The 11,443-nt window shown below is 54.8% G+C and overlaps 1 protein-coding gene across 1 annotated transcript in view; it reads left to right on the forward strand.

The window, feature by feature from the left end:
- Positions 1-7,505: 7,505 nt before the first annotated feature.
- Positions 7,506-11,443, forward strand: part of PAK6 (p21 (RAC1) activated kinase 6) — a 33,985-nt gene continuing 30,047 nt past the window's right edge. Inside the window, exon 1 of the mRNA XM_034993639.1 lies at positions 7,506-7,589. The gene's annotated coding sequence lies outside the window, so the exon portion shown is untranslated. The remainder of the gene's footprint in view (positions 7,590-11,443) is intronic.

The following is an 11,443-nucleotide window of genomic DNA, read 5'->3' on the forward strand; positions in this document are numbered from 1 at the left end:
TCCCTCTCCTGAGCTAATGAGTAAAAGATAGACTGCTTGCTTAATAGGAAAAAGAAAAAGGGGAACAGAGGGAGCCCTATAAACTCAATTCAGGAACTAGAAAACTTGGACTCAAACCCTAGGTCTGCTCCTTACCCGCTACTTGAGCTGGGCAGGTCAGTCTGTCATCTAGAAACTACTGCATGGCTCCTACCCCAAAGGGCCATCGTGAGAATTAAAAATAAGATGTGGTTGCTCCGCATGAAAGTTCCTGGGCTCATAGCAAGCAGCAGATTCCTCTGTCTCCGCAGCGGCCCCCAGAGCTGAGTGCATAGGAGGAAGTTGGAGCTGGTGTCACCCACTGGGGAGTCTAAGCCAAGATGGAGACGCCTGACATTCTTACTCACTCAGGCCTCCAGCAGCAACCTGTTGACGCCTGTTTTATTCTTTGTTGAAATGTGTTCATTTACCCCTCTAGGGCAGCAAATAATCTCTCAGAATGTGTCAAAGAAGATGAGCCAAGAAATATTTATTAAGCTCTACTGGGGTTCCATATTAATGACAAGCACCACGAAGGGCCGATAGAACTGTAAGGATGCTCACTCCCTTCAGGGAGTTTATGATTTAGTTAGAGAAACAGGATATTACAGGTTAAAACCAATAGATGTAGAGAGAAAAAAGTCAAAGGACATCTCAAGGTAAGCAACCAAAGGTCAAAGGAGTGGAGCAGATGTGTTTGAAGACACTCAGGAACTGTGAGGGCCAGACGAGGTTGGGGTGTCATTGCGTGGCAGGGATTGGAGCTGGTTGGTGTTAGGAAGTTTTCAGCTACAAAAGTCGGAAAAACAATCCAAAATTTCATAAGGGGTAAGAATATCTGTTATCTCATAACAAGCCTGCAGCTCAGCAAATGCGGAGGGCCCAAGTTTCTAGTCTGCCATCTTCAGCATTGTTGGCTTTAGTCCTCAGGCTGGTCACCTTATGGAACCCAGCTGGTGACCACAGTTCCCAGAGCCACAACTTGGAACAGCACAAGAAAACTTTGCCCAGAAACCCTCCCAGCAAACTTCCCCCCTTGTCATCCACATGGGGGATCCCTGGGGCCTAAACTAACCCGTGGCAACAGGAAGGGAATTATGAAGATTAGTTCAAACTAATCACCATTCGATCGTGGGGCTGAGGCTGGGAAGGGGCCCTTCCCCGAGGACACAGGTATGAAAGGGTACATCCAAATAAACCGGGTTTCTCCCAGCAAGTAAGAAGGGAGACGGATTCAGAGAGGTAACCAATAGTGTCTGCCACACGGGTGGTGTTGGGAAGAAAAGAAGGAAGCATTTGGTAGCAAATAGCATGCTGGATTCTAAAACAGATTGCTTGGATTCAATGCCCTGCCCTGTCACTTAGTGACCTGAGCAAGTAAGTTAAATTCAGGAGGGCTTAGTTTTCTCATCTCTGGAATGGGATAATAGGTCCTACTAGATTGTAAACTTCATGAGGACAGCGACTTGTCTTGTTCACTGAGTTATCCTCAGCACCTAGCACAGAGCTTGGCACCTAGCAGGTACTCAATAGATATTTGTTGAATGGATTCATAAATTAGATTGTTGTGAGGATTAATTGAGTTAATATATGGCAAGGGTTTAGCACAATGCATAGCCTATACATTGTGCCCAAGGAAATGAGCTTTTAGTCACGTTATAGAGACCGTGGGAACCCTCCACAATTGTCCTCTTGCTGCTTTGTTTCACCTGGGCTGCCACATTGTTCACGAAAGCCGTTGCTCATGCAGAAGCTGAGATGTGTTGAGAAGGCTCTGCTCCTGGTGAACTGGGGCTGGGACAGCAAAGGCCCATCACATCCTCGGCTGGAAAGAGGATAACACTTGTGAGTCCAATACTTGGGACTCTGCAGTTCGTAGCTCTGACCAGTTTCTGAGCTGGCCTTCACATTGTTGTTAACTCCTCAGGGTCAATCCCCTGAACCGCCTCTCTTCTTGCTCCCCCTGGATGGCCCAGAGGCAGAGGCACTGTGGGGATGGAGGCATGGGGGGCTGCTAAACCAGTTTCTCAGGGAAGAATCCCTGTCTTCCCTCCAACTGCACTATGGTCCCTTGACCTCCTCCCGGCTTCCCGTGCCCATTGGTATCCAGACAGGTTCTGCGACCCAAACTGGGCCCCTGGAAGGCCTCGGCATTCCCTCTTCACTTTCAGGCAGCACTGGGCCTTCTGATCAAGGCCAGAGGGTCAGCGGCCAGGCAGCAAGCCTGCTAGCCAGCAGCAGTAGTAACTCTGCCTGGGCTTTCCCAATTTGCTTTCGTTGAGGAGAAATCCCTTAATGGGCAGCCCGCAGGCATGCCTACCCCCATGGAGTCCCGGCAGAGAAAATTCCCTGCCACCAGCTGTCTTCCACGCACCTTGCGCAACCCCCAGGTCACCTCACTACCTGGGCTCCCTGCCCCCCACCCCCAGGATGGACGGAGGAGCAGGGCCAGAGAGGGCACCAAAGGGACCCAGCGCATCCCTATCTGACAGGGCCCTTAAGCTGCCTTCCCACTGAGGACCCCCTCAGGACTTGACCTTTACTTGACCATCTTCCCCTTTACTACCAACACCTTGGAGGGTGGGCAGAGATCCTGGAAACCTCCGCTTCCCAGGCAGCCCACCTGCCATGAAGAAAGCCATTTGGGAAAATCTCTTGAAGGTGGGCCTCTCCCTTGGTCTGGTTCTCCTGGAGGCCCAAGGTTTAGGGGCACCTCTGAGGTGAGGCCGCCCCAGAGTGCAGGACACACGCACTCATTAATCCAAGCCCTTCCTTTCCCGGTAGGGGATGAAGGTGGAACGGATCTGTCCCTCCCTTCCTGGCCCTGCAGTAGTGCGGTTGACAAGTGTAGGCAGGTGGAGACAGGCCCACACAGCCATTAGGAAGGTCTTCGTAAGGCTTCCTAGATACACGGCACAAGGGCAAGTGTGGGGAAGATCCGAAATGTCTGGAAAAAGGAATTCTTGCCATGGACTAGAACCCTCGATTTTGTTTCTGGAAGTTTTCATCCTCTGGGAAAACCTGGGAAGCATTCGTTTATCAAACATTCGGATGTCACTGCTGCATGGCCTTTCTGAGCACGTCCCCACTGGTTTCCTTAAACCACGTAGCAGGACACTTGATGTCAGCAATCATCCCAGCTGCACCCGACTGAACCAAAACGAGGCACGTTACCTTTGAGGCTCTAAGTACATCTCCATTGTCAAGAATAAAAGAATAAAGTGGAAAACTGCTACGAAGGGATCGTAAGGCCACCGTCTTGGCAGATTCGCCATGACTGCCACTCCCAGGGAGCCGAGACAGAAAGGCGGAAAGGCCTCCAGTGTGACACCACCACCTCTGCCTTTCACTGAATGACAGAGATGTCACACAATCAGGGCCGGGCCGGAGTGGGCCTGTGCGGGCAGCAAAGGGAACCATCCGAGCCTGCGAGGAGGGAAAGAGAGTTCCAGTCATGACTCTGCCTCTCATTTCCTCTGCAGCTTTGCTGAGTCACTTAATCTCTCGGGGCTGCAGTTTTCACACCTGTTGAACCTGGGCGGGGTGGGGGGGCGGGTAGGTGCTGGTGATTCTAGAGTCCCTTTCAGCTCCGTGATTCACCGTATTCTAAGTAAGGCTGGCCAGAGCACAGAACCTCTTCAGACGTTCATTCATTCCACCACGTTTCCAGGAGCGTTTACTATGTGCCAAGCCCCATGCTGGCTTTCCTGCCCTGGGGAGCTCGGAGCCTGCTGGAACTAGCAGAGACGTGACTCGCCTGGGATAAAGGAGGGCAACAGGGTGCAGCCACTGGCCCAGGAACATCTGGGCATCTGCCCACCCAAGTCAAGCTTCTTAGGGGGTCTTCCAATGGCTGGCAGGTCCCTCTGCCCCTTGTACAACCTCTGAAAGAAATGGATCTCGGGGGGCAGGTTTTCTCACCAAATCAGTAAGTCATGCCACATGATGGAGCAGAGGAGTAGGTCTCCGTTTGGGCAGGCCATCAGTTGTCAGAAGCTCAGGAAGATAAGAAGAAGAAAAGAATCAGCAATTACTGATTATCATGCTCAGGAATTGAAAATGAATAGAAAAAGAGAGCAAAGGGGCGCCTGGGTGGCTCAGTCATTAAGCGTCTGCCTTCTGCTCAGGTCATGGTCTCAGGGTCCTGGGATCGAGCCCCGCATCGGGCTCCCTGCTCCTCGAGGAGTCTGCTTCTCCCTCTCCCTCTGCCTGCCACTGCCCCTGCTCTTATGCACACTTGTGCGCACTCTCTCTCTCTCTCTCTCTCTGACAAATAAAATCTTTTTAAAAAAATAGCAAAGATGCTGTTTTGAGCATCAGCTGGTTTTTGGCCCCCGGCACCCGTTCCCCTTTCCTTCAATAATAGCACCCTACTTTTCTTCCCCACCTCATGTGTGGGAACAGGAGCACCGTGCCCAGGGTGCCGCCCCCCGCACGTGACCTGAGCCTCTGCACGTGACCACTCCCTTGCTCTTGCAGTAGATGCAAAGGTGCCCTCGGTGGGGCACATGGTAGGGGCACCTTCTGGCCAGGTGCGGTCAATCCTGATGCCTGGAGCACTGGCTTCTGCCTTGGACTTACTTGATTCTCCAGACTTCTCATCAGTGCTAGGATTTAGTTACCTGACAGCCATCAAAAAATTCCTTTCCTGCTCAGGATGGAGCTGGAGTAGGTTTCCACCGCTGGTAGTTGGGGGACCTGACTCATCGAAATTTTTATGCTTAATGCCATGAGGTCCAGTATTGTGCAGTTCGGTCAAAGTGTCTATGTGTGCAGCTTGAGACCTTAGCTCAGGAGGTGACTGAGGGGGTCATGGTTTTGGAAGGTGAACCTGCCACCATTCGGTGGGTGGCTAAGGATGAGCAACACTCATCATAAGATTAATGTTTATTTAAGCTCTCAGAATGAGCAGTCCCTGTGCCAGGAGCTTTGTTCACTTAATTCCCACAGCCCTCTGAGGCAGGTGAAATTATCCCCATTTTGTGGATGAGGAAATTGAGTTCAGCTGGTTAAATCACAGGCCAAAGGTCACTCGGCTGAGGACCAGCAGAGCTGGGATGTGAACTCGGGACTGGGAAAACTCAGAACCTGGGCTTTTAATCAGACGCCACAGCACTTCACTATGAAAGATTTATGAGAGAGTTCTCAAAAATAATACGAGCAGCCCAGTGCCACCTTGGATATAGGGCCTAGGGCTGGGAAGAGCCCAGGAGGACAGCGGCCTCCGTCCGGCTGTCAGCAACAGTGGGTGCTCGGAGCAGAGGCTGCCTCATCAGGGGTGGTGTCTGCTGCGGGGCAGCCAGACACGGGTTCTGCGGGAGCCTGTCCAGGTTGACAGTCAAAGTCAAGATGGGGTCTCGGCGAGTGTGGTGAGAGAGGAGCAGGCGGCCAATGCCGGGGCCCCCACACTTGGACGCTGGCAGGAGGAAAGGAGCTAGGGAAGGAGCCCGAGGGGCTCAGAAACCAGGAGGGCATTTTGGAAGGCCAGGCTCCACCTGGTGTATTCAGGGGAGCTGGCCTGTGGGCGCCCAGAGGGGCTCAGGCCGCTGACCCGCACATGCCCCTGGTTCTGAAGGGTCCGTCCGAGTGGCTGGCTTCTGGCCCCTGCCAACCCAGGAAGCTGGCGCCCATGCTGCCCAGCACCCACCGTGTGCCGCCCTCCCCATGCCCTTCACGGCAACACCAGCTGAGACCCTGCAAGGGGAGTTCGGCCCAGCTGCGGCCAGGGCCAGCCAGTTCTGCGCTGTGGGGAGCCTGGGGGCTCGGGGGGTGGGTCTGGCTTCTGCGGGCTGGGGGAGGCTTCCACTGAGCCTGGCAGGCAGCCCTTCCTTTCCCTCCCCCTCAGTCAAGGAAGGCAGGGAAAAACGTGTTTTTATAAATAGCTCCAGCCCCAGCTGATTTGTAAATTCAGTGGGTTTTTTGTGTCAATGACATCACCCTCCTCCCCATAGCAACCCCCGACGATATCAAAATTGCCAAGCAACGTTGGAGCAGCTCAGCGCCCCAAACGAGCAGGTCGTTGCCTGAGGATTTAATGGAGAAATCCCAAAGTGAGCCTGGGTGCGTGGTGGAGGAGGGGCGCGCTGCGGTTGGGAAGGAGGCCCGAGGAGCTCGAGGAGCTCGAGGAGCTCACGGTCCAGCCTGCCAGGCAGCCCCGGGCCAGCTGCCGCTCCCCGGCCAAGGCCACGCTCCCTTCTGTCGACAGCAGATGGGGGAGGGCACTGGCCTGATGTGCCAAGAGCTGGGAGCAGCCATCCAGGTGACTAAGCCGGCCCTCTGGCACTGACTCACCTGCTGGCCCTGAGATTTCTTCCTTCCTTTTCGCATCTGATTATTTTGGGAGCTGGAAACTCCGAGCTGCACCTGGGTCCCGCCCCTTCTAGTTCTCCCCTCTCTACCTTGGGCTCCGAGGAAGATGGGACCTATCAGGAATCTGCTGCCACCCCCTAAGGATATGGAGAATGCTGTGGGGGCCCGAGGTTCCGGGAGAGAGATGCTGGCCGGCCAAGTGCAATAGCAGATATGGTGATCGGGCTGCTGTGTCCTCTGGACGTGTCAGGAGAGAAGGGGAGAGCAGTGCGTGCTAACTGGAGTCCTCCCGGGCTGGCTTTGAACTCCCCTCCCTCAGGATACTGCTGCACATGAGTGGCTTCTAGGGTCAGAGTGGCATTTGGAGAGCAAGGCTGGATTGGCTTAGGCTGGCCTGGGCAGGTAGGTGGCTCTGTGCTGGGTGTGGCCCCACGTGTGTGTGTGTGTGTGTGAGAGAGAGAGAGAGAGAGAGAGAGTGTGTGTGTGCATGAGGACAGAGGGCTGGGGACTGGGGACTTGGCAGCAGTTCATCCTAACTGATGCTGGGCCCACCCAGGCTCTGAGCTGGGCGCTGTAGAGAAGGGACACCAGGCGCCCGGCCTCAACAGGGTGAGGAGCAGCTCCAGCTCAGACAGGCCCAGGCCCTCTCTGAGCCCATAGGACAGAGACGCGGGAGGATTTCCAAGTAGGGAATGGTCCAGAGGATGGAAGCCAACCTTGGGGTGGGGGGGCCAGACAGGGCTTTGGCTCTCCCCTCTTCTGACAGCCCCAGGGAACTAAGGAGATAGCCTCCTACCTAGGAATTGTGTCATTCCACCGTGTCGTGTCCTCTGCCCAGCCCACAGGGACGCACTCCCCCAAGCGGGGTGCGGGCCGGGCATGGCTTTCCCATACTCAGGCCCCAGCTGGGGGCCACCGCCCGGCCCGGCGCCCAGGCCAGAGCCCACCGCTCCCCCGCGCCCACAGAGCATGCTCCAGTGTGTCAGGCAGAGGGGCGTGGGCCGCCTCCCCCGTGTAGCTGGCAGCCTCCCGGGCACACCGGTGAGTAAGCGGCCAGGGGGAGGAAGGCTGTGTGCCCACAGAGGCAGGACACCGACCAGGAGCCTTCGGGAGAAGTGGCTCCGCGAGCAAAGCACTGAGGTTGTTTTCTTTTCCTTTTTCTCTTTTTCTGCCTGAAGGGAGTGCCTCTTCCTGGGCTAGAGACAAGCACCGGCCTGCAGTGAGGAGCTCGAGGTGTGACGGCCCCCCGGGGAGTGGCCACGGTAAGGTCCCTGCAGCCCGAGGTGGGTTCAGGCTCCCCAGGCAGGGCTGTGGGTAGGGGGTAAGCGTCCGGGCTGCCCACCGCCCGGGACAGCAGCAGAAGCTGCGGGTTTCTAGGAGGAGGAGCCCCAACCCGACCTGCCGCCACCTTTCCAGGTTGATTTTGAAACAACCCCGTGCAAGCTGGCTTCTGGCTTCCCGGCTGGAGGAAGAAATGCTTGTTTCTGCTCTTCCTGCCCTTACCTCCCCCTCCTGCCGGGCCAAGCTGGTGTTGTGCCACCGGGATGCCCCTCAGGGAGGCCGCTCTCACCCCACCACCTCTGGGACATTCCGCTCAACTAGTCATCCCACAAATATTTATGGAGCATTGCTGGGACCCAGCTCCCAGTCACACCCTGATGCAGAGTTTGACCTGGCAGAGATTCTGACTCTGAAACTTGGCATCAGGTCAGGTTTTGGGGGAGGGCTGCCTGGCTAGGCACCATCCCTTCTCACAGGCCTCAGGTTCCCCGCTTCTGCTGTAGGGTTAAGGACCTGGTTGGTTCCAGGGGGTCACGCCCACTGAGCTTGGGGTTTAAAGTGCTGGGGCCCCACTGAGAAGCCAGACAAATCAGCGTACACAGTTTGTTCTTTCCCTGGTGTCACAGAGCAAGGTTGGAGGGTCCTGCTTGGGGGTCTTTCCCTGAGCTGGTTTTGGTGGGAACAGGGTTCCAGGAGTAGAGCATGGACTCGGGGCTGCCTGACAGCTCCACAGAAGCTCATCTAGCTAGGAATAAGGCCTTTGGGCCAAGCAAGTGGTCCCCACTGCAGCTTAGGAGTGGCAAACCTGGGAACCCTACTGACAGGCGTGCCTAACCAGGAGGGGCTTGGCACCAGGAGCAAGGCTTCTGGGAACACCTGACTGGGGTGAAAAGCTCTGCACACCTGAGAATGGGCACAAGGTGGGAGTGTGGGGGCTGCACAGGCCTTCCAGTTCCTTCCAAAGACAGATTGATTCTTTGTGAGCTGAGCTCTGTGGGGTGTACCAGGCACAGGGAAAGGGCAGGCAGGTCTGGGGCCTCTAGCAATAGCAAACCTCGCTCAGCATAATTCCTGAGGATGACCAAGAATGCCCTCGGTCCTAGAGGAGCACATGGGACTGGAGTCCAGATGAACTGTAAGTGTCTCCCATGCAATTAATCTCCACACCTGGCTCCAGTATGAGGAAAATGACCCAGCTGTGGGGGCATTTGCCTCCTTGCAAAAGGTGACTCCAAGCCTAGGGGTCTCCCACGGGTGCAGAGCTGAGCAGCTGTTGGTACCCAGCTGGGGGCAGAGTGGTAGAGGTTATGGAGTGCCAGACAAACAGCAGACCAGCTGCCTGGGTGAGGAGGAAGCGGAGGATAGAGGGCAGGGCATAGGGCGCATAAGGGGCAGTAGGAGAAAAGGTTGCCTGGGCTTTTAAGAGGGCTCAGGGAGGGCTCTGGATGGCTGGGTTTCTTATACCTGCCCACCTCCGTGAGAGGGGGGCTGGGCAGGAAAGAGGTGGAGACACTAGGAGACTGTGCTCCTTACCCAAACAGTCCCAGAGATGCCTCTTTTTTTTTTATTTTTTTTATTTTTTTTTTAAAGACTTTATTTATTTATCTGAGAGAGAGAATGAGACAGAGAGAGCATGAGAGGGTCAGAGGGAGAAGCAGACTCCCTGCCGAGCAGGGAGCCCGATGCGGGACTCGATCCCGGGACTCCAGGATCATGACCTGAGCCGAAGGCAGTCGCTTAACCAACTGAGCCACCCAGGCGCCCTTTTTTTTTTTTTTTTTTAGATTTTATTTATTTGAGAGAGAGAGAGCACGAGCAGGGAGAGGGGCTGAGGGAGAGGGAGAAGCAGATTCCCATAGAGCAGGAAGCCCGATGCGGGGCTCGATCCCAGGACCCTGGGATCATGACCTGAGCTGAACGCAGGTGCTTAACCAACTGAGCCACCCAGGTGCACCCAGAGTTGCTTCTAACACACTGTGTCCTGGGTGCACCGTCTTGTGGCCTGAAGCAGAGCCCTTCCCGTAGGATACCCTCCACACAGGTTTCAGGACTGACTTGGGCAGTAGGAAGTTTGCTAGCAAACCTCATAAACAGGCATAGCCAACAGGTTGGAATGGAGCATGGAAAATGGAAGCTTTGGAGGTGGAAAGAGCTTTCCACTTCCTGAAGCCGAGCTGGCCCTGCTGCCCCAGGGGAGCATGCCAACTGGAAGCTGCCCCCTTCTGAGCTCTGCCTGAGGGCCCACTCAGGGCTAAGGTGAGACGCGAGATGTGAGATAAAGGGGAACTTGACTTGTCTGTTCTTGGCAAGACGTGGGTTCAAGGCAGCACGTGGAGATGGCAATTGGCACCTGGTCCTGGCTCACTGGCTTGCAGGGAACAGGGCTGCCTGACCACTAAGTACAAAACACAGGTGGCGGAGACAGGGAATGAGGGAAAATGCTGATAAAGGAAGGACCGAGCCCTTCCCCTGGGGAGTTAACAGCTCTTCAACAGAGGAGTGGAAAGGGAAGCTGAGCTTGGAGCCAACCCCACCAGAAACCAGCTGAGCTACAGAGCCTTGATCGGCAACAGGGTGGTGGCGTTCTTTTGCCCACCCTGGGCCCCAGACTCGTGGCTAAAGCTGTCAGGCATGACCCATCCAGCCCAGATAATTTATAAATTTTGACCAACACTGGGAGATGGATCTTAACATAGAACTTAACAAAGATGGGCAAAAACAGATTTGTTGAGAATGGAAGGCAAAGGAAGAAGCAGTTTGAACAGCAATGGGTAGAGGATACGTGCTCAAGGAGATATACAAATGCAAGAGGGGGAACGCTGGGAAGCAATGTGGTACCAACTCCAGTTTTTCCTGAATAGCAAATTGTCTGCCACTGAGTTTCTCTAAGGAATGACTTGAGTCTGTGGAGCGTTTCCTTCTCCATCTGGGGTCTAGTTTCAGGTCCTGAGGACTTAAAACAGGCATTAGACAGTGAAGGAATCAAGAGGCCTGGTCCCCTCTTTGAGTCTAGAATTTTGTCACATGGGAGCCCTGATTCATTGAGGAACTATGTACTCATGAGCCCCACCTGAAGCACAAACTTGGAGGGGCTGCATGCAAGGGGCCAGACCAAAGACTACAGGGGACTTCTTGATCACTCTGACAAGTGACTTAGAAATGCCCAGGAACCATAAGGTGCAGATTCAGAGACTTTATGCTTTTTCTGCCGAAGTTATCTGTTCTATGGATTTGGGAAGGGTAATCCCAGGTTCTATTCGCCTAAAAGAACAAGAACAAAGCATGTCCCAGAACATGACATACTTTCATATGCTGGGGGGAATTCGCATGCAAAAAACGGGTTCCGGGTCCCCCCAAACTGCATGGAGCACCATTAGCCCCAGCAAAGGAACATCCGTGCTGGCCAGCGTTTTCTATAAAACCTCATTATAACACATCAGGCAGTACAGAGACCCAGGTCTTTACAGAGGGAAGACAATGATGGGGTTTTTTGGAACACCTGTGGGTTTTTCTGCGGTAACCTTTTCCCCTCGAAGTGCTGCCTCTGTCAGGAAATGCAGGCATCGTTCTACTTGGCTCTGGTTTGCCCAAGTGTCGGGGCCTCTGGCTAAGCGGGTGGAGGCAGATCTGTGCTCTCTTGCACACTCAGGCTGATCAGGACGTGGAGAGGGGGACCTCTGGGTGCTGGGGGAAGCAGGCCCCAAAAGTTCAGGTCAGGTAGTGAGTTGTTCTGGTCTCTGATTCCAGTGCAGCAGGGACCCAGCCCAGTCTGCTACACACACACACACACACACACACACACACACACACACACACCCGCCCCGCCCCGGGGCAA

The sequence above is a fragment of the Mirounga leonina genome, unplaced genomic scaffold (genome assembly GCF_011800145.1).
Source record: "Mirounga leonina isolate KUSES-001 unplaced genomic scaffold, KU_Mleo_1.0 Mir_91, whole genome shotgun sequence".
Taxonomy (NCBI): domain Eukaryota; kingdom Metazoa; phylum Chordata; class Mammalia; order Carnivora; family Phocidae; genus Mirounga; species Mirounga leonina.